The sequence below is a fragment of the Manacus candei genome, unplaced genomic scaffold (genome assembly GCF_025592945.1).
Source record: "Manacus candei isolate 608988 ecotype Guabito, Panama unplaced genomic scaffold, ASM2559294v1 h1tg000015l, whole genome shotgun sequence".
NCBI classification, from domain to species: domain Eukaryota; kingdom Metazoa; phylum Chordata; class Aves; order Passeriformes; family Pipridae; genus Manacus; species Manacus candei.
This window is the reverse complement of record NW_026138063.1, coordinates 13,535,981-13,548,719: the sequence shown is the minus strand read 5'-3', so window position 1 is coordinate 13,548,719 and position 12,739 is coordinate 13,535,981. Positions and strand designations below refer to the sequence as shown.

Sequence of the window (12,739 nt, the reverse complement as noted above, 5' to 3'; positions counted from 1 at the left end):
CTCTCAGACTAGCGTTTTGCCTTCTGATGAAGTCTTGCATGCTGGTTGAAGGAGGTTTACTTGAATTGTAATGCAATGCTGCTCAGGGATGGATAGCCTGTGACAATCTGTAACACTGGGCAGCAGGAAAAGAAAGGGAGTTTATTTTTCAGAGTGTCGAATGGAGGGAACTATATGGCAGTTGAAAAAGATCTTCTTGCAAAGTGTAGGGGTACCTCTGACCATACAGGTCTTTGAATTATCCTTTAAACATGAAATGGGAAGAACCTAAAATCCCACACACTTTCTGAGTCAAAAGTACTTCAGTGAAAAACTGAGGGACAGTACAAGTACCATTTAAATGGTAGGAAGAAATGGAGACCCCAAATACGGAAAATATGAAACCTCTCAAGGAGAGGTAAAATGCAATTGTAGTCTCTCTAAATCAGAGAGTTTATTTATTAGCACAGTTGTATTTTAATGAATTAAGAGCTCTAATACAGACACTCCCAAGTTGCAACCCGCATATCACAAGAGACACACAAGAGCCTGCACCCTGATGTGAGCCCGTGTGGAGCTGCAGGCTGAGGCTGCTGTCACCACTGCTGCTGATGGCAGTACTTGGCAAGAAAAAGTTTGAAAATCATAGTCCTAAGGGATGAACAGTTTTCCCTCTCATTCAAGATAATTTTTAGGCAAGTAGTGCAGCTCATCTAAAGCACACACATTATTCCTCTGGTTTGAACAAAACCAAATGTTTTGATGTTTTCATACAATAAATGCCATCTAAATACCAATATACCAGCAGTGCCAAGATTTAAAATTGATTACTTCTGCCTATTTCTCCAGCTAGCTATTAAATTTGCAGCAGATTGTAAATCATGGTCCTGTACAGGAAAAATTCAACAAATATTTGAAGAAAATGTTGTGCACATTTTTAATGTGCACTTCAAATATGCAGATCTGAGGTGCTGTGTTACAGAAGAATTTTTCTTAAAGCAGGAAAAAAGCATAATGAGACAAAATTTTAGGCAGACCATGATTCTACATTTTGGAAGTTTCCACAAAGTTTTATGGCATCTATTTCAAATTAATATTTCATTAAACTAATTTCAAGTGCTATCTTTAGAATGATTAATTTGATACATTACTTCAGGTTCTACCTTTTGTCTATACAGTCCACATTAATGTTTTGGAATCATGCTACCAATGATTTTTCAATGCTCAGAGGATAGGATGGAACCGAAGAGCTTTCAGTTTTCATCCAGTTCTAACAGATGTATTTGATTTATAGTAGAAGCTGGTTTCATATTCTTAAAAATGTTGTAAACAATTTGCAGCTGCTTGATTTTTTGATGCCATCATAAATATTCATGATCTTTTTCCAAGATCTACAAATATAAGGTGACCTTAGACAAAAAAAAAAAAAATCAGACTTGGGTAGTACAGAGTGTTAAGTCATTGCTTTTTCACCTTTCTAAGAACTACAGAGACAGCTGCAAAGTGTGAGCCCAACATCACATACAGGGTTTCTGGAAAATGTAGTGCCATGGATTTTAAACAGAAACAATGAAAAGCCACTGCACTATGTCAGCAGAGAGCCTGATGACAGAGTTTGGCATAAACACAGTGGCCTGGCAAGAAGTCACTGCATCTGTAATCAATAGCTCTGAATGTGACCTTTAATAACGTTAGTAAACATTTTTCAGCATGTCATAGCACAGTTTTCTGACCATAATGGAAAGGAAAGGGAATGACTGCTGGAAAATGGATGAAAGTATTAAAAAAAAAAAAAAAAAAAGAAAAGTAAAACTGGTAAATGGCAAATCTAACTATTCTGTTTGCAAACCTATTAAATGTTCAGCAATTAAAACTGACACTAAAGCATACAAAAAATATTACATTGTGTCATATCTCATTACACAATAGGATATTGTATTATCATAACTTTATGTAACTAACAGGTACATTTTGCTCACCCTTCAGCAAAGCTCTCTATTTCTTTACCCCCTTGAGATTTTCTCCTTTACTATTTTCACAAACTATCTAAAACAGGTACGTTTGTGTTTCAGGTGAAATTTTTATGGTTTTTAAGACTAATTGTAGAGAGTATATGGAGACAGTAATTGCATCAGTACCTCAAGCCAGTCAGATAAGATGGGGATGGGAAGGTAAGGGGTCCTGACTAAAATGAGAAGATGTAAGAAAAGACTTGAGAAGGTGAAATAATTCCACTCAGGAAGATGCAGGACTTTGAGGGTGTTGATCTTCAGTGGCATAAATTGCTTAAAGTGATGCTGAATTACACCATCTTGCCTTAAACATTTGGGTCATCTGATATGTAATTTAAGCATGGCCTATGTGACTGAGATTTCTAATGATATATCTCAGCAAGTAATGACTAAAATGACACATTAGTGACAAAACCCAGGATTTGTCCCAAAATTCATAGAACACATTTTATACTAACGCACTGCATCCACAACACATCTTTTTCCTGGGGTATTCACAAGGTTTAAATAAATTACAGGTAATATTTTCATAAGTACACATATGATTTAGAAATTCATGCCCCATTTTTTAAATTGAAGGAAAGTGTTTAAAGTGATTTCAAAGGGATTGAGGTGATGAAACACTATAAAAAGAGTCCTACCAAGCTTCTCTTATGTTCAGTATCTGACCATAAATGCTTAGATGTCCCTTTGAAGGTCAGGGAGATCTAATGTATTAAGCATCCAAGTTGCTTTCAGAACAGTGAATTAGACCCCTAAATAACAAAAGTGATTTTGAAAATGAGATCTAACAAAATCCTGTAGATATGCTGGGTTTAGTAGGGGTATCTGAAAGACTCACCTGGAAGTCTTAAAAGCTTTAGAAGCCCTTGACAAAATCCTATAGCCTTTGTGTATCAACATCAGAATGTAAATTGAGTACAGTCCTGTAAACAGAAAGAATAATATAAGTTGATCTGTTTTTCCATGTTTATTCCCAAAATACCACGCAGCCTGAAAGAAAAGTTAAGAAAAATCCAAGTAATTTCAGAATAATTCCCTCATACTCAGCAATATGAATGTCATATGGCTCAAAACCAAGCAGCACAGTGAAAATTGCACCACAACAATGCCATCACTACTGCCTCTGCTTTCAGGTTTCAGAAAACTTGTATTAAGACTAAAGAGAAAACTTTCAGTCCAAATAAAGAGATTAAGAATAATCTACTGAGAACTGAAACAAGCTTATGTTTTGATATATTTCTATATTTCTTTTCTGATGTGAAGTCTTTTAAGAGAAGACAGCAACATATGAGTTATACATCAAACTGATTATTCATTTTTATAGGACTCAATACTCCAATATGAAAAGTCTAAATTTCTTTTTTCTCTCTGTGGCTTTAATACAATTTGTCTTATGCCTATAAAGCCTGGAGAACTGGTGCAATAAATTAAGGAAACATATTTGACAAATAAGTAGACATTTTCCAAGTAAATTTTTAGCTGTGTATATGAAAATTTTTCATGACAGTGAACAGTATTTAGACAACAGAATGATCTAAAGAAAATGTTCATTGTTGGAAGAAAATTAAGGGAGCACCTCTGCTTGATTTTCCACGACAATATCAGTCAGGTAAGTCTTATCCATCTGAGAGTGCTCTGGATGGTTGGATGTATTATTTGTTAGTGTTTCCTACACCAAACGTGGGAAGCATGAAACACTTGGGTAGAAATGTGGTTAATATGGAACCATGCCTGGGTACCTTTATGATTTTTCCCCTTATGCACCTAAACCATACTTTTATGCAAGCTACTTTTGGAGCTGGATAAAGTACACAGAGAGATATTTTATTTTAAAATTAAAAAGAAATCAAGCCCTATTCTCAGTAAGTCATATCCTTTTTACATTTCACAGACATGACATGTCATTAGGAAATGGTGCTACTCTTGGTTACATTGGCATGTCATGTTACAGTACATTAGAAAACATGATGTGCTGACATAACCATGCATGACCATTATCCGAATGACACGTTACATTCTGGCAGTTCAGAAAGAGGCACATTTAGGTCTCAGTACACATATTTTGCATATATCATAATCTATACATGCAAAGTGTAAAAGATTGGAAAAAAAACACAAAGGAAATAGTGCAATCATGAAGTTAAATCATGCTTTATTCAGTGTTCATCCAAATTCACATCTCAGTCTGCCCTTATATTGAGCACAGTCCCTAATTGATCATTTATGCAAAACAAACCTCAAACAAATATAAATAATTATCTTTGAATATTAGAAGAAAACAGAATTACTTTTTATTACCTCCATAGCTGTTACAGTTGATCTTTATATTTTATTCGTTCTCGACTTTTGGTGTGCGTTAACATCTGAGACTCATCACGCTGTCCGGCATTTCAACAGAAATGATGTCACTGGTGCCAAATACTTTGACAAACACGGCTACTGCATAAATCCAAAGAACTGAAAGACCAAACAAATTACGTTTACAATTAGAAACAAAATGAGTAGTTCGTACCATAAGTTTAAGTATGTTAAACACAGACTTTCTTTCCAGAAGGAAGACATTGACTGAAAACTGTAAAAGCAGGCAATTCTTTTTTTCCCCTCTCTTTGACAGTCTGGAGGAGCTTTTGATCTTCCAGTGTCCATTACAACCTTGGGGAGGTTAAGTTAACCCTTTGAACAAACACTCCTACCAGCATCCAATTCACTCAAAGTACCTTAATCACCAGCTAACTTGAATTCAAACTGCTCTAGAGAACATGAACTGACATAACTTAGCTCTGATGAAAAGGAGATTAAAAGGCCTGAATTTGATGTTGGCATGCACTGAGGGGCCCAAACTCCTGATTTCAACTTTGGAGACACCAGGCAGTGTGATTTCATTGCACAGAAGTGTTGGTGCACAGTTGGCCAAGGTGCAATTTGTGTGCCAGTCGTGCAGAGACCCACAACAGTGACTTCCTCTTGCAGTGCTGACTGGAGGCAGTGTAGGACAGGACAGCATCAGAGGACAGCCCTGTGCAACTCTGTCATTTCCCACCCTGGTGAGGGAGCAGAGGCAGCAACTGCAGAAAGTACTTCAAGTACCATCCCTTTTCTTCCTGTGCACCCATCCAAAATTGAGCAGGCTTTTCAAGAATTGTTTTGTTAAAGATATAATTCAAAAGGGAGTTATTCAATTCAGTATTGACCACTCCCACCAGGAATTCATAAAAGCAGCATGGCTTTACCAGTCTGACAGGGTAGAGATCCAGGAGACTTCAAGGACACAGGTTTATCAAGCAGAATAGCACTATAAGCTCTGGATTTCTCTGCTGCCAGCATGTACCTACCATTACAGGAGTTGTGATCAGTGATTTCTCCAAAAAGAGTGTAAACAAAAGAGGATGATAAAAGGATGTAGAGAAGCACCAGTTTCTGCTATCAGGCCTAAACCTGGCACTGCAGCAGTTCCAAGGGGTGATAATTGCACGGGGAATTTCTGTGACATAGACACTAATTCACATTATATTCAGCTTAACCATGTAACCACCAAACAGCTGTAAGTAAGATGGGATGTGCATACCAAGATAAGTTTACTACCTAAAAAAGACAGACAATGATCTTAGCTGAGACTTGCCAATCTCTGTTTAGAAAGTAAGACATTCAACAGAAAGATGTATTTCAGCTAACATACAAAAGAAAAGATGAGATTCTAGTTTATAAATAAAATGGCAAATAACCAAAGAAATCACAATGTAGCAAAGGTGTCAGATAAGGATTTGAGTCCTTTAATCACACTGCTAATAAAGTTTAAATAAAATTAAGTCACCCATCATTTATTATACTAAAAGTACAAGTTCAAATATTAAGCTAAAGTATTCCTAACTCAGCTTTCAGTTGGGTCCAAAAGCATTCATCTGCACTTGATATTGGTGAATACTTTCACACCAGCAACTATTACTTTCAGCCCTCAGGTATAACGTCTTGCACCCAGAAGCAGCAGGAACACATTGGAATTTTTTCCCACACACAGGAATATTAGCCTTGATACAACTACAATATCTCTTTATGCTTAACCGTGCCAGTATTTCCCTTTTGCTTTCCACCACATGCCTTTGTGTAAAATCCCTGTGATAAAATTAAAAGGACAAGGAGCTTTATAAAATGAATAATCCTACTGAACATGCAATCAATTAACTAAAACATGGAGATGGATATTTTCTGAAAGCTCCTTACAGGCTCTAGACAAACACAGTGAGATAACAATGGAAAATTGTTTGGCTTACTAATTGTAACCAAATGTATGCCATTCTATCAAAACATTCTCAGGAGGATGTCAAAGACATTTTAAAGTAAATATCTTGTGTCATCCTTTTACTGAAGTGAAACAAGGGTCTCCAATAAAAATCCTACATATCAAGGACCCTCAAAAAGGTTTATATACGTATTACTGATCTTTGAAAATGCAGCTTGAGAGGTACATTAATAATTTCACCCAGCTGGGCAATAAACATTCTTGCCAAAATAATTATGTAAAATTACACAGACCCTTTTTAAAGGGAATAAGTTTCAAGAGGACAAAGTATAGACAGAGTGACTTCACTTTTTTTTTTTACAGTTGTGTTTTCTGGAAAGCAATTTAGTGTGTAAAATCTCTGTCCTTGTAAAATACTGCAAAGAGAAGCCAAAATTCAAACCTGTTTGTAATGCAGAATTTTAAAATACTAGAAAAGTTTACCAGTGAGAAATAAACAAGCCTCAACCAAACAAAAAAGCTTTTCACAGCTGAAGAAATAGATAAAATAGCAATGAACAGCTAAAGGCAAAGACTTTCATCAAGGCATACTTAAACCTTTAAATACAATACATGTCCAATGGGAACTACCAAATAAAGCATTCGATCATTCTTAATTTGTGGATTACTGTGTTGGACTCCTCTGCTGAAAAGTAAAAACCAGTTAAAATCTCACATTTTTCAAAAGAACCCATACGTTGTAGTAATGTGTCCAATCTTGGAACTTACACTAGCAAAACATTCAAGAATATTCCTATCCAAACTTCACAGGAAAGCATGGTGCTTAAGCAAGTAAGCAAAAATTAAGAAAATGAAGGATAAACAGAAGTATTTTGATAGATAATAAATAAACTTGCTCTAGAAAAACTGTCTTTTATGGGTAATTCACAAAAAATTTCAAAGATTTTGGGAAAAATTACGAAAGATTGCTAGGTACCAACTTATTTCCCATAGCTCTCTATCAGTTCTGACATCTGAGAACCAAGGTTGCGGGGAATGTTCCTAAAACTATTGGGAAAACTAAGCTATAAGAGGCTGAGACTGCAACTGGCTGAATTACCAGCCTCAGGAAGGCAGGAATGCCATGACATTTGTTCTCCTTTTCATTTTCTTTCCTCCTTCTAGGCAGTGAACAGACTAAACTGAGAAGTACAGAAGTGTGAAAAAAATTGGGAACTTTCTTCTCGTCCTTTTATCCTTCAGAAATCTGACTATCTGCAAAAACAGAAGAAAAATCAAAGCACAACATAAAAGTTTTAGCATAAGAACAACTGGATAAGAGCAAAGGTCTCTCAGGCAGAGTCCTACTTCCAGCAGCAGCCAGTGGCAGAGGCGGGAGGAAGAGGAGAGGAACCAGGCTTGTACATAAAGATTCCTGTGCTTGGCTGTACTTCTCCAATCACTGGCTGCCAGCATGCTTGGGCTTCCTTCAGTGGAGACTGCTCTAAGCCAGGATGTTTCACAGCTCCCTCATGGCCCTCTCAAAGGATAGTATGAGACAAAATAGAAATGACTATCAATGAGAGTAAAGACAAAGAAAATTCAGAGAGAAAAAAACTCTGAGGCAATTTAGTTTTGAAGGTGAGACAAGGAAAGGGGTTTTAATTTTGTGCCTAGGCATAAGAATACAAGACACACACGTGCCCCTCTATACAGATGCTACAATTTATAATATTGTCTGTCCAGTCCCAGGTTTTGTCCACCCACTGGCTTTTGCCCTGGACCACCCTCAGTCACACCCCTTGGGAACTGGGGATAGGGTCTCTAAGACCACCTCTTCATCAATCTTCATCTTCTTCAGGGTACAGGGGGCATATATTCACCCAGTTTTTGACTGTACTTTTGCAGTTCAGGCCAGGATTAGATATCCTTTAACAGAAGATGCCTATCTTAAAGAGAGACATTTCTACTGGAATTTAGGGGGTAGAATTGATATGGGGAGCATGGAATGGGGTAATAGGGTTGGGGCATGTGTGTAGTTTCTGTGCTAAGTGTAAGGGAATAAGTCATGCTGCTTCTAAATCTACTTCTGCTATATAACTACTTATAAAGCTTGTAAAAATTAGAAAAAATCAAAAATACAGATGGACCTTAAGGCATCAGAGTAAGAGGATATTCACTAGAAGAGCAGTCATTGCAGTGTGCTGGCTCAAGGACCAAACCAGAGAAGAGGTTCTTAACTCCACATAAGGAATTGCAAATTGCATTTGTTCAGTCACCGAAGGCTGATTCAAAGGTCATATAGGTTTAGTGTAATGCCAAAGCACTGCAATGCATTTCTAATTGTAAAAATGTTAGTTGTGATTTAAAAAAAAAAAAATAATAATTTTTAGTATCACTTCTTTGAATCCAGACACATAGTGAGTTGTTAGTCTTGAGCATAGGCAGACAAAATTTCCATAGAAAACTGAGCGGTATGTACAATGTGCAGTTCAAAACATATCACTAAAACATAGTAATGAGAAATTAAACCAGAGTTAAGGGCATTACATGACTAGATGAAAGATAACCAACAGCATTTTTTATAATTCCTTTATAATTTCATAAGAGAAAAATCAACGACAATTGCAAGTCAGCCCTAGAATTGCTTCAGCTTCACTGGAGCTGTGGTATTAATGATATGACCTAAAGAATAGAATAATATGAAATGAATAGCTGAAATATCAGAGGTAAGAGAAGTTTGCTTTGTTTGTTTTGTTTTTTTTTTAATTGCTGCTAGCAATATCCAGTAATAAATTTAATAACCGACAGCTTAAAAATAACCCTTTGGTTCCACACATACCTTTTTTTAATATCTGCTGTTCACTATTACTTCTTATATGCCTGGTGTTTCCTTTCAAACTTTCCATCCAGACCAGAGCTACACAAGATGCATAGGTTCAGAGGGACTATTTAAACACTGATCTAAGTTCCAGTTAAATGATTTTACAAATTGAGATTTCACTGTGCATTTCAGGCTTTTAACCAACAGCAAAACTTCAAGCAAAACTTCATCATAACATATAAAATTATTGAAGTTTCTGAAACAAAACAAAGTGCCCCTCCAATATTGTGAAACAAGAGGTTATGTCTGCTATACTTAAAGAATGAATTGGAAGCATTTCACTTTTTCACTCTTTTTGTGGATTTTTATTGTTGACATGACAAATCTGTTTATAAACATGAAATCCATGTACAGTTTTGTAGAAAATCAAAATCCCTTACTATAATATACAGAACTAGGTAGATTCACTACCTAGTGGACTAGAATAGTCCACAGAAATGAAGTACTTATGGGCACACAGATGTATACATGTATATACACACACATACAATTCTATTTCTACTGGCTCCTAATTTTAGCATGTCACAGTGGAATTACTGCAACAATTTTGCTATTAGACAGGACTTGATTACCAAGCAAGGGCAGAATTTATAGCCTCCTAATTTTAAATTCCTACCATCTGAGCACATATGTCAACTTAGAAAATAAGTTACTGGTTACTAGCACATTGTTGTGTCTGTTAGATAACTTAGCGAGACACAGGGGAGAAGGTATATTAGAAAAAAATTGCATTTCAGTTAGAAAGGGGATCATAATAATGAACAACATGTAGATTTGTATAAAAATATATCTACTCAAGATTTAAAAGGAATCAAGATTATGTAAGCACAACACCCCCCCACCTATGTATACATGCACATCAGTGAAACATGCTACAATTAAGATTTGCAGCTACTGAGAATCAATACCAAATTTTTTAAAGTTTGAAGAGAGAGTTAAGAACATTTTATACAAAATCTGAAATAAATACTTTTTGTGATGTTGTTCTGGGCTGCTCCATGACAAAGAGAAATCATGACCTTCATTTCATACTCCATGGGAGGTGTATCAACCTTCCAGCATTTCACAGGCTCCCACAAAGTCTTTGTGTTTCCAAACTTTCCATGGCTAAAGCAAGGCATGGATGCAATTCAACAGTCAAAATATTATTACAAGCAGATATCAATACTGTCTAAGTGGCATGGGAAAGGGCTTCATTAGGATCTTTTACCATAACTTGTTAGGTAAAACTGTTCAAGTCACTGTTGGGAAATTCTTTGGTGCTAGATTCAAGCTGCTCTTTGGACAAGCTAAAACTTCAAAACTACCACACCTTTTGGGAAGGGGAACTAATTAGTTAGGAAAAGAATCTATTTTCATGATGTACCAATAGAAATGTAACTGCCAGTCAGAAAATTTACCTTTTCTTAGATGGGATTCTTCTGTTCTCCACATTACCATACCGACCATTTTAGAATTGCTCAGGTAGATAGCAAGCAACATGAAATTATTCATTAAGACAAATGACTACAACCTTTTGCCTAAATTCATGCAAATTTAACTCCTTACAACATAAATTATTCCACTACCTTCATTGCAATTGATTGGTCAGTTATCAGCCAGTATGAGTGAAAATGGCAGAATCAGGCCCAATGCAACCTACAGGAGACAGATTTTTTAACAGTTGCCCTAAACACATTTTTGTCCTCTCTACCAAAGTTTGGCAGCAATCTTTCAGTGTATTTCATTGAGATATTTTATATGAATGAGATACAGAATTTTCTGGCTCACAGTCTGGAATCTCCTTCCATAGATCTTGGAAGGAATTGACACAGTAATTAATGAATGTTTTCCAGTTTCAGTTTATGCCCTTAAAACAGCCTGCTATAACAATCTAGGGGTTAATTTCTAGTTTTATCTGGATGACAAACTGTATTCTAACTTCTGTAGTTCAGACTATGTTTTCAAAATTTAAAGCTCAAGATTCAGACACCATAATGTTCTGCCTTTCCTATGTTCTCCTCCTCCACCTCCTCTGCTATAATTTGTTGTCCTTCTCAAAAGAGATTTTTTCTTTTTATTTGTTATTTTTCCTTTATATGCAGCCTTTCACTCAGCCTTAAGTTCAGAATAAAGTCCTCTCTTCATATTGAAATTAAAATGCAATTGAATAAATTAAGCAAGAATGGAAAGGCCTTAACAATGTTTTCAGACACTTCTTTCTTTGTTAAGGAGAAAAATATTAATAAGAATTCTAGCCAGAAACTGCACTATGTTTCTGTTGTGATTAACTCCATTCTTTCTCTGATTTGCTAGGCTGTGTCTGCGAGCAGCTACTATAGCAGCCTTTTGCTCTCTGTTGTATTTTGGAACAGGTGAAAATATTTCAGCTACACTGTGTGGCCAGGTTGGAGTCACCTGCCAAGACATGGAGTGGTATAGCTCAGGGGTAGGTTTCTCTAGGAATGTAATGGGATACCCAGTGCAGTTCTGAGTGGACACTCTCAATAAACCAGTTGTGTTACATAAGGGATTCTGGATCTATTTTGCAGAGACTTCAGAAATGGCAAAGAGAAATGGTTTCAGCAGGAGATAATGGGCTTTATGACTTTTCCCAAATTATTCCCTTTTTAGTAGCCATCATCTTGTCGGGTGACATCTGGAATGATTAGAGGACGATATCTTAGACTGACAACTGGGCTGTCATTCACACTGTCAGTCAGCAAACATCCAGGTTGCCCAGGGTTACAAAGCTAGTTTATGCCTTTGTCCTGTAGTATTTAGTGCTGCTGATTCTTTACCTTGATTTCAGATGAAGCAGTTCTGACAGCCAGCGCCAGAGGCAGGCAGAGAGCTCGTGTTGATGGTGGGAGTCCCGTGGTGCCTTTGTGTGCGAAGGTTTTAGAGCTTCAGTGGCAGCACATCAGGCAGGAGACAACCCCAGAGTATTAGAGTGGGCCTAGTAAGTTCATCTGCTTTCAAAAAATAGAAGGGCAATGTTTATCTCTGCCCGAGGAACACATCTAATTATTTTAACCTTATGTACCTGAATGGGAGCTTTCTTACAGAACCCAGGTGTCGGCAGAATTGTTATCCTAAACAGACCTGAAAACGAAACAGTTCAAAGCAACCTTGTGGTCCAAGGATGAGCAGCCCCTGTGCATTCCTCAGCAGGCAAGAGAGCACCCTCACCAAATTAGCATCAAGAATAAATGTGCTCCACAGCAACAACTTGACGTTGCTCAGCCATTCCTCAATACACAGTTTAAATGCCGTTTCACTCACTCACTCACTGTCTGTGCACATCCCCAGTCGAAACAAAGACCTCTGACTTTCAATGTTTCAGTTTGGGAACCAGCTTTGGGCACCAAAATTCTAGTCAGTGTTGTGAGCACGTACCTGCTCTGATACTCAAGACCTAGAACACAGTAATCAGGAAACCAAGAACCAGAGCACCAAAGACAGCTTGCCTGCAGCTTTTTCTTTGCCTCAGTGCATTGTTTTAACACAAAACTAGTATTTCTTACAGAAATACTGAGGGAATGGAATATTCAAAAAGCCTAATAATTTTAAACTAACAAATGAGCTTATAAATTGAGATAAAGAATGACTAACATCAGTCTGTTATTAGTAAGAAGGAAAGTAACTCACTATTATTTTGGTTGC

At 36.8% G+C, this 12,739-nt stretch overlaps 1 long non-coding RNA gene across 1 annotated transcript in view; it reads left to right on the top strand.

Annotated features, from left to right (window-relative positions):
- The window catches only part of LOC127468341 (uncharacterized), a 37,855-nt gene extending 29,651 nt beyond the window's left edge, over positions 1–8,204 (top strand). Inside the window, exon 3 of the long non-coding RNA XR_007903527.1 lies at positions 7,396–8,204. This is a non-coding gene — a long non-coding RNA (uncharacterized LOC127468341). The remainder of the gene's footprint in view (positions 1–7,395) is intronic.
- Positions 8,205–12,739: the final 4,535 nt, after the last annotated feature.